This window comes from Hemiscyllium ocellatum, chromosome 41, assembly GCF_020745735.1.
Source record: "Hemiscyllium ocellatum isolate sHemOce1 chromosome 41, sHemOce1.pat.X.cur, whole genome shotgun sequence".
NCBI classification, from domain to species: domain Eukaryota; kingdom Metazoa; phylum Chordata; class Chondrichthyes; order Orectolobiformes; family Hemiscylliidae; genus Hemiscyllium; species Hemiscyllium ocellatum.
In genome coordinates, this window is record NC_083441.1 from 165,375 (window position 1) to 188,516 (window position 23,142).

Genomic DNA, 23,142 nt, shown 5'->3' on the forward strand with positions numbered 1-23,142 from the left:
ATCAAAGTGGTTACTCTGCTGAAACCCATGTATAGCTGACGAACTAAAGCATCATCTCAGTAATATTGTGACATTAAATGACCCTCAAAGTAGTTTAATTGTATCTAACAACACTTTATAAAGAACAGACAGCAGATACCAAGTTCAGAACTCAAACAGACATTTGTAGTTTATTACTAATATGATAACTTTACCAATGGTAAAGAACAAAGTAATCAAAGTCTTTGAATTATACCCAGTCTTCTGTGATTGAGTGAGAACAGACATAGACATTCTCAAGCGATAAACTGAAAATGAAAATGGGTGTTACAATATGCCAAGGTGTTACAACTATAATTTCAACATTACCTACAGCCAAAATATATCATGTGCATGTTATTTCTTTGTCTTTCTCACAGTGAACTTAATGACGATTGTGATCCTGTCTCAAAGGAAGTGTGGTTTCTCCAAATGCATCAGTCTTTACCTGCTATCCATGGCAGTGACAAATCTACTGGTCGTTATTTTTGACCTTCTGTTAAGGCACATCCCGATTGTTTTTCGAGCACAGTTTTATTTTATGTTTTCCATTCCTGCCTGTAATATTCATGCAGTCCTGCTGAATGCAGTCTCTGACTGTTCTGTTTGGTTCACTGTCGCTTTCTCCTTGGATCGAGTTTTGGCTATATCTTGCCAGAAGTTGAAAAGAAAATATTTTACAGGAAAAATGGCAATTGCAATCTTGGGAACAGTGGCTATGCTAGGTTGCATCGAGAACTTATTCTGGTTTTTTATCTTCAAAAGCCAGTACAAATTAAGGAACAATCCTTGGTTCTGTGCTGTACGATTGAAGCTTATCTATTCTCAGATTTGGGGAGTTCTTGAGTTTCTTCAATACATTCTAACCCCAGGATTTCCATTTGTCCTGATTCTGCTGCTCAATGCTTTCACTGTCAGATATATTTTAGTGACAAACAGAGCCCGCAGGAGACTCTTGGCTCACAGTTGCAGGAAGAGTTCAAGAGACCGAGAGGTGGAGAGACGCAGAAAGTCGATCATTTTACTCTTTGCCATTTCCTCCAATTTCATTGTCCTATGGGCAACATTAACGTTTATCTGCATATGGTACAGATTGCGAATATGGGGCTATGTGCCTAGGATTTTTACAGGTTTTGTACGTGAACTAGGCTGCATGCTCCAAATCCTGAGCTGTTGCACCAACTCTTTATCTTATGCAGTAATTCAGAGAAATTTCAGACTGCAGTTTCAAAAAGCTCTAAAATATCCCTTCATGTCACTTCATCAATACGTTCAACGAAGGTAGGAGATACAGCAGAGAGTGTTGAGAAGTGTCAGTGGCAACACGCACCAGGAGAGAGCTGTCACGATGTCATTGGACGGGGTATGAAGTACAAGAGTTGCCATTTCATGTTGCAGTTGTATAAGACTTTGGTTCAGCCACATTTAGAATACTGCATACAGTTACAATACCAGAAGGATGTGGATTTTTGGAGAGAGTGCAGAGGAGGTTCATCAGGATCTTGTCTGGTAGGGAAGCTGCTAGCTGTGAGGAGAGACTGAGTAGAATAGAATTATTTTCATTCGAACGTAGAAGATTGATGGCCTTCAAAATCATGAGAGGCGTAGACAGGGTGAAGAGCAAGAATTGTGTTCCAAGAGCGGAACATTCAAATACTGGGGGTAGTGAGAGGAGAAAAGTTGGGGGAGATATGCGTGTAATATTGTTCACGGAGAGGCTCGTGGGTGCCTGGAAAGCAATGCAAGTGGGAATGGTTAGGGGGGGTGGGGGTACGACAGCAACACAAAAATATATCGAGACAGATATATGAATGGGCAGTGAACAAAGCAATACAGATTCTGAGAACATAGGTGACTGGTTCATATAAAAGATCTGGATCGGCGCAGGCTTGGGGGATCGAAGGGCCTGTGCTTGTGCTGTAATGTATTATGTTCTATTTGTTTTTTGTGAACATTTTCAGAAGTCACAGTACACCATCTTATAGTCCATTTGGGTTTATTCGAAATCATGAAGTTCGCCTAATGAAGGAGCAGCACTCAGAAAGATTGTGATTTCTATGAAAGACATTGGACTATAGCCTTCTATCTTGTGACTTCCAATCCTATCCACCTCAGTCAACATCAAAACCTCTAAATCATCTCTGTATGAACATGTAGAAGTATGGTGCTACTAAGTGTCAGGAGGGTGCTCCACTGTTGCAACATAGACCGAATGTAGAGACACTGTATGGAATATAAGTTATGAGGGAGCTTTCCCTATGGTCACAGAAAGTGGGAGTGGAGTCACCCAGTGTGCAATGTAGATCAGTTGGATCTCCTCTTTCGGAAAGGTTTGGGGCCTTACTGCACAACATAATCGGCAGTAGACAATAGACCCGGGTCCTGGGGACAAGTCAATAGGACAAATTGGTAGTGAGTGAGCCTTGTTTTCTCATGCTGCCTGAGGGCTTCTCAGGGTGTGTTCATTTTGGAATCAGAATCGGCTCACCAGACTGTTGAGGTTTTTTTTGCAGGTTACCAGTTGAGTAATTCCTGCCACCAAAGTTCTTGAAACATCAAATCACAAAAGAAGAGTCATTAGAGGAGGCCATTTGACTTTGCAACCCTGATAAACATTCAGTTTCACGAGGACTGATAGCTTTTGCCTGTTTTCTTTCGACCTCAGGACCACATTTAACTCTTTCTTGAATACTCCTACGTTTTCGCCTCCATCACTTTCTGTTGCAGAGAATTCCACAGTCCCATCACTGAGAGAAAAGATTTCTTGTCATCTCAGTCCAAAATAACCTACCACATATCCGTAGAAATTGCCCTCTTGCTCTTGACGTTCACGTCATTGACAACATGATTCCTCTGTTTATCCTGACTTATCCTTTCAAAACAGTATTTTTTCAAAACATTACGCACTTTCATTCTTCTAAATATTAGTGAATACATTCTGAACGGATCCAGTCTTTCTACAAATGTATCAGTTAATCTTTGCTTTGAATCCGTTGTTACTATGCCATCTGATACTAATACTGGACAATTCGCAGAACCGAAAGTAAAACCTGATTTGATAGCGCGTGTTTTGTTTTTCTTTTCTGTTCCAGGAGGATTTCATTCTTTTAATAGATTTACAGCAGGCTGTCAATGTACTTCAAACATGACAGCGTAAATTTATACCAAATAAAACGGTATCTACAATCTGGCGTAGCTCCAGTACACATGTCAGAAAGGAGTATTAGACTGTTTAATCCTGACAGAGCCACAAACCTCAGGAATGGTCTCGAAAGAATTTACATGAAAAGATGCATTCACAGCTGCTTTATCATTCATCACTTCCTTTTGCCAATTTGGTGCCTCCGGCTACGTATATCAGCATCAAGTGTCCTTCATTCAGCGCATCTCAGTCTCGTTAGTTGGACTGAACATATGTTGCTCATCCATTGTTTCCCCCCAGTGAATGTGGATATGAGCTGCCTTCTTGAGTTGCCGCAATACACGTGTTGTAGCGAGACTGGTTATTTGGGAATGTCCAGGGTTTTGATCAATGACGCTGAGGGGGTCAGATTGGAATGTGGTTTGGAGATTTTGCATGGAGTTGTGTTACCATGGATGTGCTAACCTTATTCTTCTAATTGTTAGCGCTCATGGAGTGCGGAGGTGCAGTCTGAGGAGCTTTGGTGAATTTCCACTGTGCATCTTGGAAGTATTTCAAGTATTGAGCATCAGTAGTGGATTGAATGGAAGCTTTCGATCTCGTGTCAATCAAACAAGCTCCTTTGTTTTGGATGGTCTTGAACTTCTTGATTGATATTGGAACTGCATACATCGAAGTAGGGTATATTCTTCCACACTCGAGACCTGTGCCTTTTTTTATGCTGGACAGGTTTGGTGAGTCAGGAGATGAGTTACGCACTGTAGAATTTTACGCTCTTGTAGCTACTATACAAATATGGCTAGTCCTGTTCAGTTTCTGGTTAATGGTAACCCACAGGATGTAGATCATGAAGGATTCAGTGATTGTAGCAACATTGAGAGTGCACAGCCAGCGGTTAGATTATTTATTTTTGTGTATCGTCATTGCCTGGTGTTTCAGTGTTGCGAATGTTCCTCGGCACTTGTCAGTCCATGCCGAGATATTGTCCACAACTTGTTGCATTTGAACATGGACTACTTCAGCTACTGAGTCGCAAATGTTGCTGAACGCGGCTGAACACTGTGCAATATATTGTGAACATGATCAGTTCTATCCTTATTCCAGAGGGAAAATTGTTGATGAAGAAGCTGAAGATGATTTGGTCTGAACTCTGGCCTGAGGAACTCCTGCAGATATCTCATGGAGCTGAGATTACTGATCTACAACAACCACAAATATCTTCCTGTGAGGGAGCTATGACTCCAATCAGCAGAAAATATTTCGTCTGATGCTCTTAGAATCCAGTTTCTCTCATGTTTGTTCAGGCCACTCAGTTCAATCTGACCTTGATATCAGGGGCTGTCATTCTCACCTCCCATCAGAAATACAGATACTTTAACCATATTTGAATGAAGATGGTAATGACGTCAAATTGCTTTGACATGTTCTCGCATGGCAGCCTCAGAAAGAGATTAAATGTCCATGGGATTCAATACAAGTTGGCAAATCGAATCCAAACTTGGCTGAGTGGCAGGAAGCTGAGCATGACAGTTAAACTGAAAAGTTGTATCCATTGGCCTAGCACAAGGCTCATTGCCGGGTCACTTGCTGTTTGTTACGCATGTTCATGAACTAGACATGAATGGTAGTGTAGTATAAAGTAAGGATGAAGTCCTTCGACTGCACGACAATATCGATGGACTGGTCAGATGTGTAGATCAGTGACAAATGGAACTTAATCAGAAAAAAAGTATAAGGTGAAGCTGGGAGTAGGAATTGACTGAAATTTCTCGAAATGAAGAAAGGTGACTCCTGGTGTTCTAAAGGGATCAGTGCTGGGGCCACTGATAAATGATCTGGAAGACGGCATTGTTGGTCTGATCAGTAAGTTTGCAGGCGATACAAAGGTTGGTGGAGTAGCAGAAAGCATAGAGGACCGACAAAGAATAAGAAGAATATAAAGAGACTGGAGAGTTGAACAGAGAACAGCCAGATGGAGTTCAATCCAGGCAAATGTGAGTTGATGCATTTTGATCAACTAATTCTCGAGCGAACTTACTGTTAACGGAAGAGACATGGAAACGTTGATGAGCAGAGAGGTCTGGGAATTCAGGTCCACTGCCCCCTGAAGTTGGCTGCACAGTTGGATAGAGTGGTCAAGAAGGCATATGGTATGCTTGCATTTATCCGACGGGATATTGAGTGTAAGAGATGGCAGGGTTTGTTATAATTATACAAGTCTTTGGTTCGGCCGCATTTTGAATACTGCTTACAGTTCTGATTGCCACATTACCAAAAGGGTGTGGATAATTTGGAGAGGGTGCAGAGAAGGTTTAAGAGGACGTTGGCCTGATGTGGAAGGTTCTTGCTCTGAAGAGAGGTTGATCAGGTTAGGACTGTTTTCATTAGGCAAAAGGGGATTGAGTCGTGACCTGACTGCGGTCTACAAAATCATGAAGGATTTCGACACAGTAGATTGAGATAAGCTTTTTCCCAGGGTGAGGGATTCAACAACGAGAGGTCACGCGTTCAAGTTGAGAGGTGAAAGGTTTAAGGGGGATACAAACAGAAAGTAATTTACAAAGGGGGTGGTAGGTGCCTGGAACGCGATGCCCAAAGAGGTAGTAGAGGCTGGCACGGGAGATTCATTTAATGTGCGTCTGGACAGTTGCATGATTAGCTGGGGACCAGAGGGATACAGATGTTTAGGAATTTGGCGATAGGTTTAGACTCATGCTTGGAGGGCCTAAGGACCCGTTCCTGAGCTGTCAATTTTATTGGTTCTTTGTTCTTTATTAATTTAGGAGGATTAAAAAGGCTAGGGAGTTCACAATAATTCGTAGGATCAGGAAAGAGCACAGGATCAGGAGGACCTTGGCATGAATGTCCGAAGATCCTGCATCACTGAAGAACAGCTACGTGATTGGAAAAGTATATGGGATGCTTGCCTTTATTAATCAATAGTTTGAACACAAGAGTAGAGAGTCTATGATGGGGATGTAGAGATGTTAGCTCGGCAACAGCTAGAATACTGAGTGCAGTTCAAATAATTACACTGTGGGAAGTTGACCAGTGCAGAGGATATTCGAATTTTGATGAGTGTTGGAGACACCACAGTATACAGACTAGAGACCAAGTGTTGAAAATTGAGATTAGACTGGATGGTTATTTAATGAACAAAGTTAATTCGATGCGCCAATGTGTATTGATCCTTCACGATTCGAGGCAGTGCATTTAGCTGTCTTTGAAGAGTTGTATAGTGAAATAAGTTGATTCTGCAGGGTGTCCCTCTCTGACATTTGAACATCACATTTAGAAAAAAGGGCTAAGCGCCAGGGATCAAAACCTCCCAAATTGCACAAGAAGACGTTGAGCAAACAACAAATGTGCATTTAAACCAAACACAAAGTGTTACCCCTTTAATAATATTCAATGAACTTGCATTGTGGAGAAATTAAGTCTTCTCTTCTCTCTTTTTCACTAATGAAGACTGCAACTGTTTGAGCTTGTTTCTATTCCTTTTCGCCATTCTGCTTCAATAGAGCCACAATGATGATTAGCCCTTTCTTAAACATAAGAGCATAATGGGGGCAAATATCATCCCGTTCAACCCATCGAGTCTGCTCTGCTATTCAATGATGATTCATAAGTGACTCAACCCCATTCTTCTGTTTTCTCCCTGTAACTTTGGTCGCCTTGATAATCAAGAACCTATCAATCAATGTTTTAATCATGCTCAATCACTTGGCATCCACAGCCTTCTGTGGCAATGAATTCTACAGATTCCACACTCTTTGACTGAAAGCTTTTTATCATTATCTCCGTTGAAATTCACCTTCCTTTTACTCTAAGAGTATGCCTCGTGACCTCGTCTCGCCTGCCAGTGGAAGCATCTTCCTCAAAATCTGCTCTGTCTAGTACTCTATAAGTTTTAGTTAGATCGCCCTCATCCTTCTAAGCTCCATCAAAAGCAGAGTCCCAGAGTCTTCAAGGGTTCCTCATATGTTCAGCTTTTTTAATTCCTGGGACCCTTCTCGTGAACTTCGTCTGGACAACCCCCAGTATCAGCTCATTCTTCCTGATGTAGTGGGCTCAGAATTGCACATAATATTCTTTGGTGGACTGCCCAGAGCTTTTGAAAGGCTCAGAAGCACACACCCAGCTTTCATATTCCTGTCCTCTCTTGATGAATAATGACATTTTATTTGCATTCCTAACTAACAACTCAACCTCCAATTTACCTTAGGAAAATATTGGACTAGGAGTCGCAACATCCAAATGCATTTCAGTTTTGTGAATTTTCTCCCGACTTGGAAGGTAGTCTTTGCCTATCTTTCCTACCTTTCCTATCTTTCCTACCTCACACGTTCCACGTTGTATTCTATCTGCCATTTCTTTGTCCACTCTTCTAACCTGTCTGAAAATCTCTGCTGCCTCCTTGTCTTCCTAACTCTACCTGTTCCTCCACCGGTCTTTGAATTATCTACAAATTTAGCCAGAATGCACTGAGTTCCTTCATCGAGATCATTAATTCACAAAGTGAAACGATGTAGTTCCAATACTGACCCATGTTGACCACGGCAAATCACTGGCTGCATTCCTGTGCAGGACCGTTGTTTACCCAGACCCTACTTTCTGGCAGATTGCAAATCTTCTTTTGCAGTCTAGTACCTTTCCGCTAATGCCATAGGACCTTTTCTTACTCAGTAGCATCCTGTTCAGCACATTAACAAACATCTTCTGGACGTCCAGAGCAATAACATCCACTGGTTCATCTTGGTCTAACCGTTTCGCAACCTCCTCAAAGAATTCTAACTGATGTGTCAGGAATAACTTGCCATTGATGAAGCCATGCTGACTTTGCCCTATTTAACCATGCATTTCCAAATACCCAGAAATCTCATGCTTCGCAGTGGACTGCAAAAAACAAAGCAATGACCGCGGTCAGACACATTGGCCTATAATTTCTCATCTTTTGTTTTAGTCTCTTCTTAAACTGAGGCTTCAATTATCGATTTTCCAGTCCGCTGGGACACTCCCCTGAGTCCACTGATTTCTGAAATATCACGACTAAAATCTTCACAATCTGTCCAGCTACTGTCTTCAGCAATCTGGGTTGTAGTCAATTTGGTCGAGGTGATTTATGCACTTTCAGACCTTACATTTTTTTCTAGCACCTTCTCATTGGCGGTGGCCACTGCGCTCGTCTCTCTCACCAGATTCTGATGAATATTTGGGCCATTACTCTTGTCTTCTACCCTGAAGAGTCACATAAAGTGCTCATTTAGTTCCTCAACCATTTCTTGGCAACCCATTATTAATTCTCCAACGTCATTTTACAGCATCTCAATGTTCACTTTTGCCCCTGTTTTGCCCTTTATCTATCTTTTAAAAATTAGGAATCATATCATATGTATGTGTGCATATGTATGTACATTTATGCGTATAAATAGTTATTTTTTGGAAAAAGAAACTGGACAGCTACTTTCATGCTTAATGTTCTCACTTCTTATTTCTTTCTTCATTGTCCTCTTGTTAGTTTTTGTAAATTTCCCAATCCTCTGGCATCCACTGTCCTTCGCCACATTATATGTTTTTCTTTTGTTTTTATGCTGTCCCTGACTTCCATTGTCAGCCATGATTGCCTCATCATACCTTTAGTATGCTTCGTTTTCTACGGGATAAATCTGTGATGTGTTTCCCGAATCATTCCCAGAGATTGTTGCCATTATTCTTCCGCTGTCTTTTCTGCTCGGCTTCTCTCTAAGTCAATTCTGGTCAGCTTCTCCCTCATGTCTCTGTAGTTGTCTTTATTGCACTGTAATACCATTACATCTGACTCGACCTTCTCCATCTCGAATTGCATGATATGACCGTAACTATCATATTATCGTCACTGCCTCCTATGGCTTCCTTCAACTTCAGTTCCCTTATCATGTCTGCCTCATTAACAGCTCGAAATCCACAATTGTATTTTCCCTGTTGTGCTCCACCACAAGCTGCTCCAAAAATGCATCCTGGAGACGTTCTGTAAATTCTATTCCTTGCAAATACTACAAACCAAATTTTCCCACTCCACCTGCATATTGAAAGCGCCTTGCCTTGCTTACAAATAGTTTCTATGTCTTGGTGTGTCATGTGTACCAAATCCTAACTCCTTCTTGGATGCCTGTACGTAACCCCAAGTTTTCTTTGAAATGTTACGGTTCCTCAATTCGAACTACATAGACTCCACATTATCTGGTCCTACTTCGTTGATCAGCCTGTCGTATTTTGCATTCCAAAATTACGGGCTTTTTCTCTTTCGGTCTTGCCCTATATTGCTTATATATAAGGACTGTTGAATTCTACCCTCCATTGCACTTGCTGCCTCTCATCAAATTCCATTAACACCTTTTACATTTAAGAAGTTGGTTATTTTATAAAAGCTGGTGGCATTAATAATAACTGTAATTTGTATAATTGCTTCCACTATTAACATGTTTTAGTTTATCAGATAATCCATGCCAGGCAGTTCTTTAATGTTTCATAATTACTTTCAAATCGATATTCTGTTACCATATTTTTGGCATGGTGTTAACCCCTCTGCTAATATAAACCTGTCACACAGAGAAGTTCATTTCACGCCATGATCTGTTAAATTTTGAGAGACAAAGAACAATCGCAGAGGTCACTATGTAAAGTAAAAATTAACAATTTTAATTCTTTAAGTCGAACAGAGCGTATTTGAACCACTATTTGCAACTCATTTCTCTTAAACCTATCTTTCACTCCCTCTGTCTACAATACTGGTCAGATTAATTCACCTAAATTTATGGCAATCGCTTTCAAAATCAGTTGACGTTTCCGGATGTCCAACTTTGTCTAGGTTTCTCTCGTTCTTCAGTATTCTGCTGCGCAACATATCTTGTGGAGAGGTACCTTTCAGAGCGTTTCTTAACCAGCAGTCTATACTCATTGGTGTTTAGCAATTCTCCACTTAACTATTCAAAATGTTCTGTTTCAAACGCCCAAAATATCTTTGGGTTCCTGTCATCGAAACATCTGTTTCAAATTCGATTAGATTTTGGTATTTGAGGTGTAATTTATACAGATTGGCCAAATTCGAATTTGTTGGTTACCACGGCAACTCATCTACATTATTAATTTGACCAAGAAGCGTTACGTTTTAATTTCTTTCAACATACTCCGTATTTCTCTAAGTCTGTGTCAATTTCCAGTCTCTCTTAAAGGTACAATACACGCCCACATCTTCATAACACTATTTAAAGAATCGTTAACTGGAACTTATTAATATTGTGAACAGTTTCAAAGATGCAGCTCATTTGTGCAAGATTAATTTAGCTTTCTTTATATTCGTGAAGACATCCTGAACGAGTTCAGAAATAACTCATTAAACCTTTTGTGATTTCCAAAGTTTTATCATGAGTTCCAATTACATTAGTTTCTCGATGTTTTCTTTGAATTCTTTGCATTATTGCCATTCATATAATCCCCTTCTCAAAGGGACTTTTATTTCTTGCTGAAGTTGAGTTTTTAAATTCCAGGTATATTGTGTCTCTTAAAAGTATGCAGTTCAATCGGCCTTTTCTTTAAATTCTGGCCACTTCGTATTTCTTCAAAAGAGGGACATTTCTCATGCGCCTACTGTCCAACGACACGCAGTTTAGGTGAATTGGCCATGCTCAATTGCTTATAAAGTTGAGGAATGTACAAGCTAGGTGGATTAACTTAATGAAATACAGCATTTGAGGGGTAGGGTGGGTCTGGATAGTAAGGCTTAGGATGATTGGTGTGCAGTCGAAAAGACCAAGTCGCCTGCTGCCAGACTGTAGTGATGCGATGAATATATTGGAAATTCTCAACAAGTCTGATTGCACCTAAAATAAAAGGAAACGAGCAAAGAAAAAGAGCGAAGAAAATTGCAGCATAGCTCCCTGCTTGCGTATCTGTCAATATGCATCTTCAATGATGCTATGACGCCGACTTCTACCACCTTTACTGCCAAAGTTTTCCAGGCAGCCGACATGCTCTGTGTAATTACTTGTCTTGTATATCTTCATTGAACCAATAACTCGTGACCCTCGTAACTGAGTCCTCCACTCTGAGAAAAAGCTTCTAGATATCCACCATGTTTCTTCTTCACATGATTTTGACGACATCAATGAGATCATCCCTCAAAATCCGTCTTTCTACTGAAAATAATACTAACCTACTCAACCTCTCTGCATAGCTAGCAGCTCTATGCTAGGCAACATATATTCTTTCGGTAATGTAACGACAAGAATTGCACACAGAATTCCAAAAGTGACTGAACTAATGTCCTACACAACTTAAACGCGACCTGACACCTCGTGTATTCAATAACAGCCCGATGAACGACAGCTTACCATATGCATTCTTGTCAACTCTCTCGACTTGTTTTGCCAAAGTTTGGGCTCACTGGACAGAAAACCCAGATATCTCCGTACATTATTTCCCTCAGTCCTTTTCCATTTACATTATAATTCACTCGAGAATTAGATCTTACAAAATGCCTCATCTCGCATTTGTACGGATTGACGTCCATCTGCCATTTTTCTGCCCAACTCTTCAATCTATCTAAATTCTGCTCTATTCTCCATTTCAAAAATATCCCTTCCACGACTACGCTCTGTCTCCTGCTGCCCAGCCATTTCCCTTTCCATCCAACTAGTGCACCCTGGACTGCATGTGATTTCAATTTCTCCCTCAGCCTACCATGGGGATTCTTATCAAACACCTGAATAAACTTCATGTAGATGACATCTACAGCCCATCCATCATGAATCAACTTTTTCACTTCGTCAAAGCATTCTTTCAAGTTGTTAAGACTCGAACTTCCCTGCAGAGACCATATTGCCTGTCACTGATAAGCGCATTTTCTTCCAAATATAAAGAGATCCTATGCCTCACTGTCTTCCCCAGCAGCTTCCATATCACTGATGCTTGGGCTTTGGAAAATCCACTTTTAGCCAGGTTTATCAACAAACCACCTTACGAAGTCGATAGAATAACTGATCAATGAAGTAAATGCAACTTCCATGCGTGCCGAAAAATCAACAGTTATCTGATTAAAAATGTATTTGGTAAATCTATTTCAGCTTTCATATATGTGCCTTTCGATCTGTGCTGCTTTAGCTTGTGACTCTGTAATCTCGTTACTACACAATCAGGGAAGATTCCCAAATAATCCTCCTGCAGCGCTTCAGTTGCCTGCGAATCCACGGGCTTTTCGACTACAGTAGGCAGCAATTCTACTGGTGAATCAGCTATATTATTCCCAAAGACAAATTGTATTACTGGAGCTGGGAGTTTGTCCAGTACTCCAACCACATAGTATGCACTCTTTTCTACACAATCTAGACTCATTTTACATCATTGAGCGATTTCTGTCTCACTGTGAATACCCGTTACCATTAACCTTTCTGGCAATAGCCCTTCAAGATTACATATCTTCTCATCCTTCAGCATCACAGGAGAGGATCCAGTGTCACTTAATATTACAACCAATTGCCTGCTATTGCTGGCCTTTATGAATAAACTTTATCCATGCATGAACTTCCTTTTAAGTAGATTTGGCGCTTCCTCCTTAACCAACATGCGAGCAACCTGAACACTCTGAGGCTTACTTCCATTGTGCTTTCTGTTATCAGTCTAACAAAACTTCCAGGCTTGACCTGTTTTCCTGCATGTGGCTTTTCCCTCCCCCAATAACACAGTGATTTCATTTGGCCCACTTTCAGAAAATGTAAATACCAGTGCATTTTACCTTCTTTGACAATTCAAATATATCCTTTTTGTTCTTTGCCAAGTAACCTTTATGATATGCACTGAAAGCTGCCTTTCACTTTCCACATGTGGGTTTCTCTTTGCCTCAGTTTCTATCCTTCATGGTCTGAAATTGATTCGGGACGCCAAACCATGTCTGGGTAACAAGCTCATGATCATCAGCCACTTCAGCTGCTCACCTTGACATTTTACCTCTCTGCTCTTCCACATGAGTTCGTGCTGCTTCAGGCGGTGAATTTTTGAAATCGTCCAAAATAATCACCTCTCTAAGTTTGCTCTATTTCTAAAGCTCTTATCCATCTCCCGAAATTGCTTTGTTAGATCCTTCCAAATTCTATGTAGGTTTGACGATTGTCACGCCTTTGTTTCCTGAAACGTTGTCCATTGGTTTCTGGTCCAAGCTCATATGCATTTACAATTAAATTTTTCGTCTCCTCATATTCCCCCAATACCCCTGCTGTTGGTGACGCGAAGACATCACGAGCCCAATCTAAATGTTTTGTTTGGATCAACAAAACCCCGTTGTCACTAGCCATTGCACGTTTTCAATTGAAATGAAATGAAAATGACTTGCAAATCCTTCTCATCAAATTTAGGCAATGCTTCAACCTACCTAAACAATTTATCATCAGGCTTTCGTCGACCCAGAGTGTGCTCATCTCCTCTCTCTTCCTCACTAGACTTACCTTCCGCCTTTATCTCCATCCTTTTAAGCTGACTTTCCCTTCGAAGTGTCAGTTTTTGTAGGTCAAACTCTCCCTATTTTTCTTGCTCTTCTGCTGAAGCCTATAGTTTTTCATTCTCTTCTGCTTTTAATCATAACTCGAACTGATTCATTTCTGCTGCCCTTCCCTAACCTCTCGCCTCTTACTCAAGCTGTTTCAGTGTAATATATACCTGAATACCCAGATCTCTCTTTACATCAATTTTCCAATGGGCTTTTCTGTTATTGCACAGTTCGCTCTGGTATTGCGTCTTCCAAAATGCATTGCTTGCCCAATTGAAGTCAATCTGCCATTTCTCTGCTAAACTCGCCAATCTATCGACATTCTGCTGAATTCTCCGACATTCCCTTTCACTGTCTGTACTCCACCAATGTTAGTGTCATTTGAAAATCTAATAATAAGACCACTTATAACTTCCTCCAGATGATTAATTTATTACAAAAAACAGCAGTGGCCCCTACACTTATTACTGTGGAATATCACTGGTCACAGTTTTCCATTATGAAAACTCTCTTTCAGTGCTACTCTCCGTCTCTTGCTGCCCAGTGTGTAATCGATCCATCCAGCTTGCATACCCTGGACTCCACGCACCTTCACTTTCTTCATCAGCCTACCATGGGGAAGCTGAGAAAATACATTCTGAAATCCGCGTATATGACATCCACATCCCTTCCATCAACAATCAACAATCAATCTATTAAGTTGGGAAGACATGACCTTCCCTGCACAAAACCATGATGCCTATCACTGACATACCCATTTTCTTCCTAATGTAAATAGTTTGTTTCCCTTAGAAAACTCTGCCGCAGCTACCATGTCACTGATATCAAGCTCACCGGTTAACATTACTTAGATTATCTTTGCTACCCTTCTTAAACAATGGAACTAAATGAGCCATTGTCACATCATCCGGGGTCTCACCCCTGTTCAAGGATGCTGCAAAGGTATCTGTTAAGGACTCAGCTTTTCCAGTCTCGCTCCTCATATACGAATTAAAAGCTTTTGGATTTTCCTTAACCCTGTTTCCTCAAGAAATTTCATCACCCCTTTAAGACCTCTTAATTCCTCGTTTCAGATCGATCTTACTTTTGCAATGTTCTTCCAAAGCTTCGTCTGACTTCAGTCGCCGAAACCTTTTCCTTTTCGCTATTCTCACAATTTCACCTGTCATCCGTAGTTCCCTAATATTGTCATTCCTATCCCTCATTTTCACAGAGAAATGTCTGTCCTGTACTCTAACCAGTCTCTCTTTAAAGGCCACTTACATATCAAATGTGGATTTACCCTCAAACAGCTGCTTCTAGTTCACATTCCTCAGCCCCTGCCGAATTTTGTCACAGCTGGCCTTCCGCCAACTTTGCATTCTTCCTTTCTGGCCATTCTTGTCTTTGTCAATGAGTGTCCTAAACCTTGCGACATTGTCCTTACTATTCACTATTCACAATGTAATACCCTACTTCAAATGTAACCACTTGACAAGGTTTTCCGAGTTGGACTATTCGCATATTGCTCTGTAAAACCATCCTTAATGCTCCTTTAAGAAAACTGCTCCCATGCAAACCTCTAAGACAAAGTGAATCCCAGTCATTGTTGCGAAAATTAAAATCTCCCGTCACCAATGGCCTGTTGCATCTATATCTTTCCGGAAGCTGTTTACATATTTGTACCTCTGTTTCACGCTCCCTATTAGGAGACTTGCAGTACAGCTCCAGCATTGTTATCGCACCTTTCTTATTTCCCAGCTCTGCCCAGATTGCTTCACTGATCGAGTCCTCCATAGTACCCTTCTTCAACACAGCTGTGATGTTATCTCTGACTTGTAATGCAACTCCAACATCCCTGTCACCTCCCACTCTATCCCACCTGAAAAATCTCTGTCATGCGATGGATTATATATACACACACATACACACACACACACACACATATATATGTCTATATGCATATATATATATATAATACATGTGTGTGTATATGTGCCTATAGAGCCCTTCCCTCATCCAAGTCTCTGCAATAGCAATGACATCATATTCCCGTGTACAAATCCAAGCCCAATGTTCATCGAGCTTAACTATTGCAATTCTTGCATTCAAACTAATGCAACTCAGCCCATCTATCCCTCTGCGTTCATCATCTGCTACCTGCCTACTCTTTCCCTTAATCATGGTGACTTCATTATCTAGTTCCATATAGCCTTTAGATACTAACACTTTACTTTCGAATAAGCTCCGCATGTGGTTTCCATCCCCCCAGCCACATTAGTTTAAACCCTCCCCAACAGCGTTAACAAAAGCAATCCCGAGGATATTGTTTGTAATCTTGCCCATGTGCAGACCGTCAAATTGAAACACTCGCACTTCCCCCAGAACGGGTCCCATGTCTGAGTAGCATGCAATGTTCCTAGCAATCTGGAGCTGACTACCTTTGAGCTCCGACGTTTTAACGTGGCTCCTCATTCCCTAAATTCTGTTTGTAGGACCTCAAGCCGTTTATTACATATACCGTTGGTGCCTACACGAACACGACAGCTGGTAGAACACCCTGCAATTTCAGAATGCCATGCAACCGATCTGCAGCATCCCTAATTTGTGCACCGAGGCAGTAGCAGAGCAGCCAGGAGTCTCATTTTCGCCACAAAAGTGCCGGTACACTTCCATTACAGTTTAAATACTCTACAACAATAACCCTTCTAATTTTTCACGCTGTTCTGCTCAGCAGAGGCAGCTACTGTGCCATGAACCTGGCAATGACATACTTGTTTTGGAGGAAGATGACGGCAGTGAATACCTGTACTACCTTCCAGCTCTTTCTCTGACATTTTGTCACCCATTTCATTCTTTTCCCTCAGCAATTGCAATCTGCGGTGTGACCAATTCACTGAAAATGCTATCCAAAATCTTCTCAACATCGCGAATGTTCCAAAGTGAGTACATCGACAGCTGCCGAGCCGACATGTGGTTTAACAAGAGCTGCAGATCGGTGCACTCCCTGCATGTGAATGAATCTGCGACATCAACTGGGCCTGGAGCTCCCACATTGTGCAAGTAGAACAGAACACGGGTCTGGGATGACCAGCCATTTTTACTCAGAAGATTAACTAAACTAGCAGTTTGTCACTTTCAGGAGCCGATCGAAGAAATGGTACATCCTTCTCTACTGTAAAAGTCGATGAATCAAAGTGGAAAGGCTTTCCGAAGCTCAGAACAAGAACAGATTCAGGGGATCAGAACTAGTAGGGGGTCACACTTCGAATGCTGTTCAGGGTCATAGCATTGGATAAGATTGATTCATGGGAAGAAATTCGGAAGAGGTTCATTGAGCGACAAGTGGAAAAGAATGGTCAGAACTGGAAAGTGATTCATATAGTCAGTTCTGGAAATGGGCCAATGAATCCGAATTCTGAAGTACTTACAGAAATGGAAAAGCCTCGAGGTTCACGTGCATGACTCTGTGACGGTGGCCATTCAAACTGAAGCAGTTAATAAGACATGCCTCTTGAATTTACGCATAGGGAGATAGAGTGACTGGCTTGCAAAGTTACAGGATCTGGCCAACTGTTGTCGGCAGAGCGTTCCACACCTCTCCCACGGTCTGAGTAACAAAACTACCTCTGGCATCTGTCCTATATCTATCAATCCTCAAGTTATGGCTATGTCCCCTCGTGATATCCAACACCATCTGAGGAAAATGGTTCTCATGCTCCACCCAAACTAACCCTTTTGTAATCTTATATGTCTCAATTTAGTCACCTTTCAACGTTCTTCTCTCCAATGAAGGCAACCTAACGTCCCTCAGCCTTTCAATAACAGGCCTTCCCTCCCATCACAAACATCCTACTAATTCTCCTCTGAATCATTTCCAACGCCTCCACTTCCTTCAGATAATGTTACAACCATAACTGCAAGCAATACGCCAACTGAGGCCTCACCAGAGTCTTATACAGCTGCAGCATGACCTCCTGATTCCGAAACTCAATCCTTCTAGCTAATAAATTTTAACCCATCGTAAGGTTCCTGCAGGAAGGATGTTAATAAGCTGGAAAGGTTGCAAAAATAAAATGATTTATAAGTATGTATTCGACTTGGAAGTTTGAGTTACAAGGGAAAACTATATACATTTTTTTCCCCGAGGGCTGATCTGAGGGAGGTTTACAAAAACATGAGGGATACAGATAAGGTGCACAGTCAATCTCCATTCCAAAATGTAAGAGTGCCCAAATCAAGAGAGCATAGATTTAAGGTGAGTAGGGTAACATTTAATTTGGATCTAAGGGGTCATTTGCACACAACGGCGAGGACTGCATGGAAAGCACTGGCAGGAGGAAGGATAGAGGTAAGTATCATTACTTTATTTACATTTTAGTGTAAATTGGGCCAAACAGAGGCAGTTGGGACTATTGGGGTCTAATTTGGATCTAAGGGGTCATTTGCACACAACGGCGAGGACTGCATGGAAAGCACTGGCAGGAGGAAGGATAGAGGTAAGTATCATTACTTTATTTACATTTTAGTGTAAATTGGGCCAAACAGAGGCAGTTGGGACTATTTTAGTCAAGGACACCTGGTCGACAGGGACGGCTTGGTGCAAATAATCTGTTATCGTGCAGAATCTCTCTTTGACTCTCAGTGGCGTTACACAACTATAATGATGTTAAAGACCTGGAGAGAGGTCAAAGAAGATTTCCCAGAATGGTACCTGGGAATGAGGAATTTTATATACAAGGAGATATTAGTGAAATTGTTATCCTCCTTGCAGCAGAGAGGTTGAAGTCGAGACCTTGTTGACTTGAACAAAATTACGAACATTTTGGCAGGGTTAAAAAAGATATTCTGTTCCAACTGGTAAGCTAACTGAGTCAGTATGCTCACAGGTTTCGAGATTATCGGCAAGAGAGCCAAGAGTAAAATGAGGAGAAACATTTTTTTTTCACAGAGTTGCTAGGATTTGGAAAATACTTAGTGGGCAAGTTGTAGAAGCGGATTCCATTGGACATTTCAAAACACTGCTTTTTTTATATCCATTTATGGGACTTGGGTGCCGCTGGCTGGCCAGCATTAACAGCCCAATCATATTTGCCATTGAGAACATGGGAGTGAGCTGCCTTCTTGAATGGCTGCAGTTCACTTGCTGTGGGTTGACCCATAATATCAGTAGGGAGGGAATTTCCAGGATTGTGACCCAACGACTCTGAACGTATGGCGATATATTTCCAAGCCAAGGTGGGTGGCTTAGAGAGGAACGGGCAGGTTGTGGCGTTCGCAAGTACCTGTTGCCCTTGTCCTCCTAATTAGAAGTGTATCTTGACGACAGTACACACAGCTGTAATTGAGCGGCGATGGTGGAAGGATCGCATGGTAGTAGATATGGTGCCAATTAAGTCAGTTGCTTTGCCCTGGATAAGGTCAAGCTTCTTTAGAGTTGTTGGAGTTGCACCCATTCAGGCAAATGGGGAATACTCCATCTGGGGAGTCAAAGGACATAGTATACCTCATCTCTCTCTGTCTCTGTCTCTCTCTCTCTCTCTCTCTCTCTCTGTCACACACACACACACATATGCATATCAGAAAATGGTGAACTCCGAGGGCTGAAGAGATAGGGTTAGAGGATGGAAACAGTTGGGTCGCTCTTTTCGGAGCCAGAACATATGCAATGTTTCTTATGGCCTCTTCCATTCTCTAATTCTACAATTGGAAAGGTGTTCATGTGCTGTGAACAAGAATAGACTTCCGCTCTCAGAACTGGGAAGGAGTTAGACTGGGGAAAAGTTCGAACGGCTGTATTAGGGAAGAATGGTTGAGGGTCCAGAATTGGCAGGAGTCTCAGGGAGTCAAAGCTGGAAAAGTATTCAGATTGTTAGAAGTGGAAGGGTTCGGGAGTTTCCAATGGAAAGCAGTTCAGTAAGTGAAAACTGGAAAGGTGCGTGTCGTCTGAGTTTGAGGTGAGTACTGGAGCTGAGGGACCTCGGGATTGGTGAGCATGATTCTCTGAAGGTGGTCAAACAAGTTGAAGCCATCTTTAAAATGGCTGACTGGATTAATGGGTGTATAAACAGGAGCATGCAGTTGCAATCCGAAACTCAACTTCTCCACAAATTATTGGGCAAACCACATTTGAAGTATTGTGTTCAGTCTAGTAATCTTACTTGATGAAGAATGTAAGTTCCTGGGAGAGCATAAAGGAAGCAGTTGGGTACTTATCTTTGGAGTCAGAAGATATGTTTTAAATGGCCTCCTGCCATTCTCTGATTCTGGATTTGGAAAAAATGTTCATGACCTACGAACAGGAATACGCCTCTGTGATCAGAACTGGAAAGGGGTCAGTTGGGGAAAAAGGTTCGAGAGGCAGTATTCAGGAGATTTACGATAATGGTACCAGGAATTATGGACTTTAAAGACAGAGAAACATCATGGAAAGTTGCCTTTTCTCTTCGGAGCAGAGAACGTTGAGAGGCAACCTTTTTGAGGTGTTCAAGATTATGAACAATTTTGACAGGATGATAAAGGATATTTTGATTCGATCATCTGGGATCTCAGTCACTAGCAGTCATAATTTCAAAGTTGTCAGCAAGACAGAACAGAGTCAGATGAGGACAAAGTTCGTTATTCAGGCAGTTAATAGGATTTGGAAGGCACAGATTGGTGGAGGCGGATTTAAGAGGAGATTTCAAAAGGGGGTGGATATATACTTGAAAGTGGCGAAGTTAAGCGATAGGGATCGAGAGCTGGAATAGCTGAGCAACATTTGTTTTCGGTACTGAGTGCAGACAAATGGATCAGGTGGCCTCTTTCACTGTAAAGGTTTATGACTGGAATGGGGAAATATGCCACTAATCACCACTCGGGACACTTGGTTCTAGCCTTAGGTGACCGTCTCTGTGGAGTTGAAACACTCAAACTAGTCTGAGAAGGTTTCTGCTGGGTGCTCTAGCTTCAGGTCTCATCCAAAAATATCCATCTTTGTGGAGTGAATATGCAAAATTGTTCTATAGTGTCCAGGAGGAGCATGAGATGTTGGTTTGCCACGGGAAATGGGGTGACGAATATCGAATGGGGGAATGGGTTTGGGGAGACTGCTCTTCGAAGTGTCAGTGCAGATTCAATGAGGCAAATATTATCTTTCTGCATCATAGGGATTCTGCGTTTTCAGAGGGTCAGAATACAAATTGGCTTCAAGTGCTCATAACAGTGAACAACTGTGAAACGTCTTCAGTATTCAAAGTAGTTAAAGTGTAAACGGTTTGTTGAGGAAAAAATGAAGATTCAAGATATAGTTGTCATTTAACTGTGTTTTGTGTCTGAGATGGACTTCACTGCGGAATGACTAGTGACATTAACTTACTTGTTTTCAGGTTTCTTGTGGAAGTCCTTCCGTGATTGGCTCCTGTGCATATTTAGTGATTAATTGGTGTTCCTCCATTTTCCTTCCATTTTCCTTTTGTGTAATGAAGATTCTTCAGTAGATTAGAGGGATATGGGCCGGGTGCTGGCAGGTAGGACTAGATTGGGTTGGGATATCTGGTCGGCATGGACGGGTTGGACCAAAGCGTATGTTTCCATGCTGTACATCTCTATGACTTTATGGTGATGCACCTGGCTTGTCCGACTTCCTTGATGCAGTCCTCCATCTTGGAACTGGATATGAATCTGATTTTGTAACGGCGTTGACCATTCGATAATCCACGCAGAATCATTGAGTCCTGTCCAGTTTGGGAACTAAGAAACTCGGCGAACTCCTTGTTTGGTTCCATGATGTTCTCGACGAGCATGGCCACCACCTCCACATGGACCTGTCTGGCTTTGAAAGGATTAAGCCGTTAGGAGCGTTGTTTTATGGGAAAAGTATTCCCTACGTCTACTTCATGTATAAGAGCCTTAGTCCTCTTTATCTGATACTTGCAAATGCCCTTATACTGCAGTAGCTACTCTTTCATCTATGTTCTATACTCCTGAGACAGATAGTTGACTAACCTATCCTACTCCTCAAAGACTTCTTCAGTTTTCAATTTATTTTGAGGCACATCGAATCCACATCATTTGGACTTGATTCTTCACTCTGCGAGGCAGTAGCTAACACCTGTTTCTCCAATTGTTTCTCTCTAGTATAATTCGGTTTCAGCACGTTCACATGACATATTTGATACTTTCTCTTTAATTTGGTATTCTTACTAAATAATTCACCCGACTCAACTTGTTCTAAATTTGTTAGGGACACGAAACCTGGCTTTGAAGGGATGTCCTTTTCCTGGTAACAGTGCTAACACATCATTCCCTCGGGAAAACGCTGTTGTCAAAGAGCTTTTATCTGTCACTTGCTTCATTCTAATCTGTGCCTTCTTTAGGTGCTCTTTAATCTAACTCACCTACTCCACTTAATCTCTCCCTCACCTCTGATACATAATATAAATGTGAGATCTCCGATTTTGTTCCTCTCAATTTATCTTAAATTAATTACAAAGTGCATCTTACTTTATAACCGAAAATTAACTCAAAGGAAGTCGACTGAGTAGATTCGTTTAAGGCATCTCTAATGGCAAAAAAATGGGATATCTTTAGGCCAATCATTCGGATAATCCTGACAGGATGCTCTCAACATGATCTTCAAGGTCTCATGCCGCCTTTCTAACGCTGCCTGGGATTCAGGATGATACGCACTGGATTTAAAGTGCTGTATACCTCAGCTATCCATAATCTCATTTAACAGCCTAGCAGTAAAATGTGATCTTTGGTCCGACTGAATCTCTCTGGGTAGTTCATACCGTGTGAGAAAAAAGCTACTAACTCCTCTACCAAGATTTGTTTTTGTCTTGATACTCCATAATCGAATTGCCTTCTGAAATCTGATAGACGCATGCATTGTGGTTAACAAGTGCTAGCTCCTACATTTAGTTCTCGGGAGGAGACCAACGGAATGAATCATTACCCACGTGAAAAGTTCTTGAAATGTAGGAATTGGCAATAAATACTTTGGTTCCATTACCGCCAGTGGTTTTCCTACCATTTGGCATGTATGACACGTGCAGCAAAACTTTACCATATTCTTGCGCATTCCAGGACACTAAAATGGTTTTTGTACTTTATCCTGAGACTTTCGCACTTTGAGCTGTCCCCCAGTAGATAGTTCATGTACTACCCGTAACACCTCCTGTCTGTATGCCACTGGCAACACAATTTGATACACTTCGGTCTATTTATCCTCCGCACTAAGCAACCATGGTCTCCATTTCCTTCTTAGGATTCTATCTTTCAGATAATAACCCTCCAGAATGTTCCTTTTCGTAGTACACATCCACATACAGTTTTGTTTATCTGTTTTGCTGTTGCAAGTCTCTTCACTAAATTTCTGTCCATCTGTCCCACACATTACCAAACCCTTAGGTGACATCTTAGAAAGAGTGCTTATCCACTCATTCCTTACTATCAGCGACTGGTTAGATCCGCAAAATTGTCCTTCTCCCCCGTCCTTTCTGAG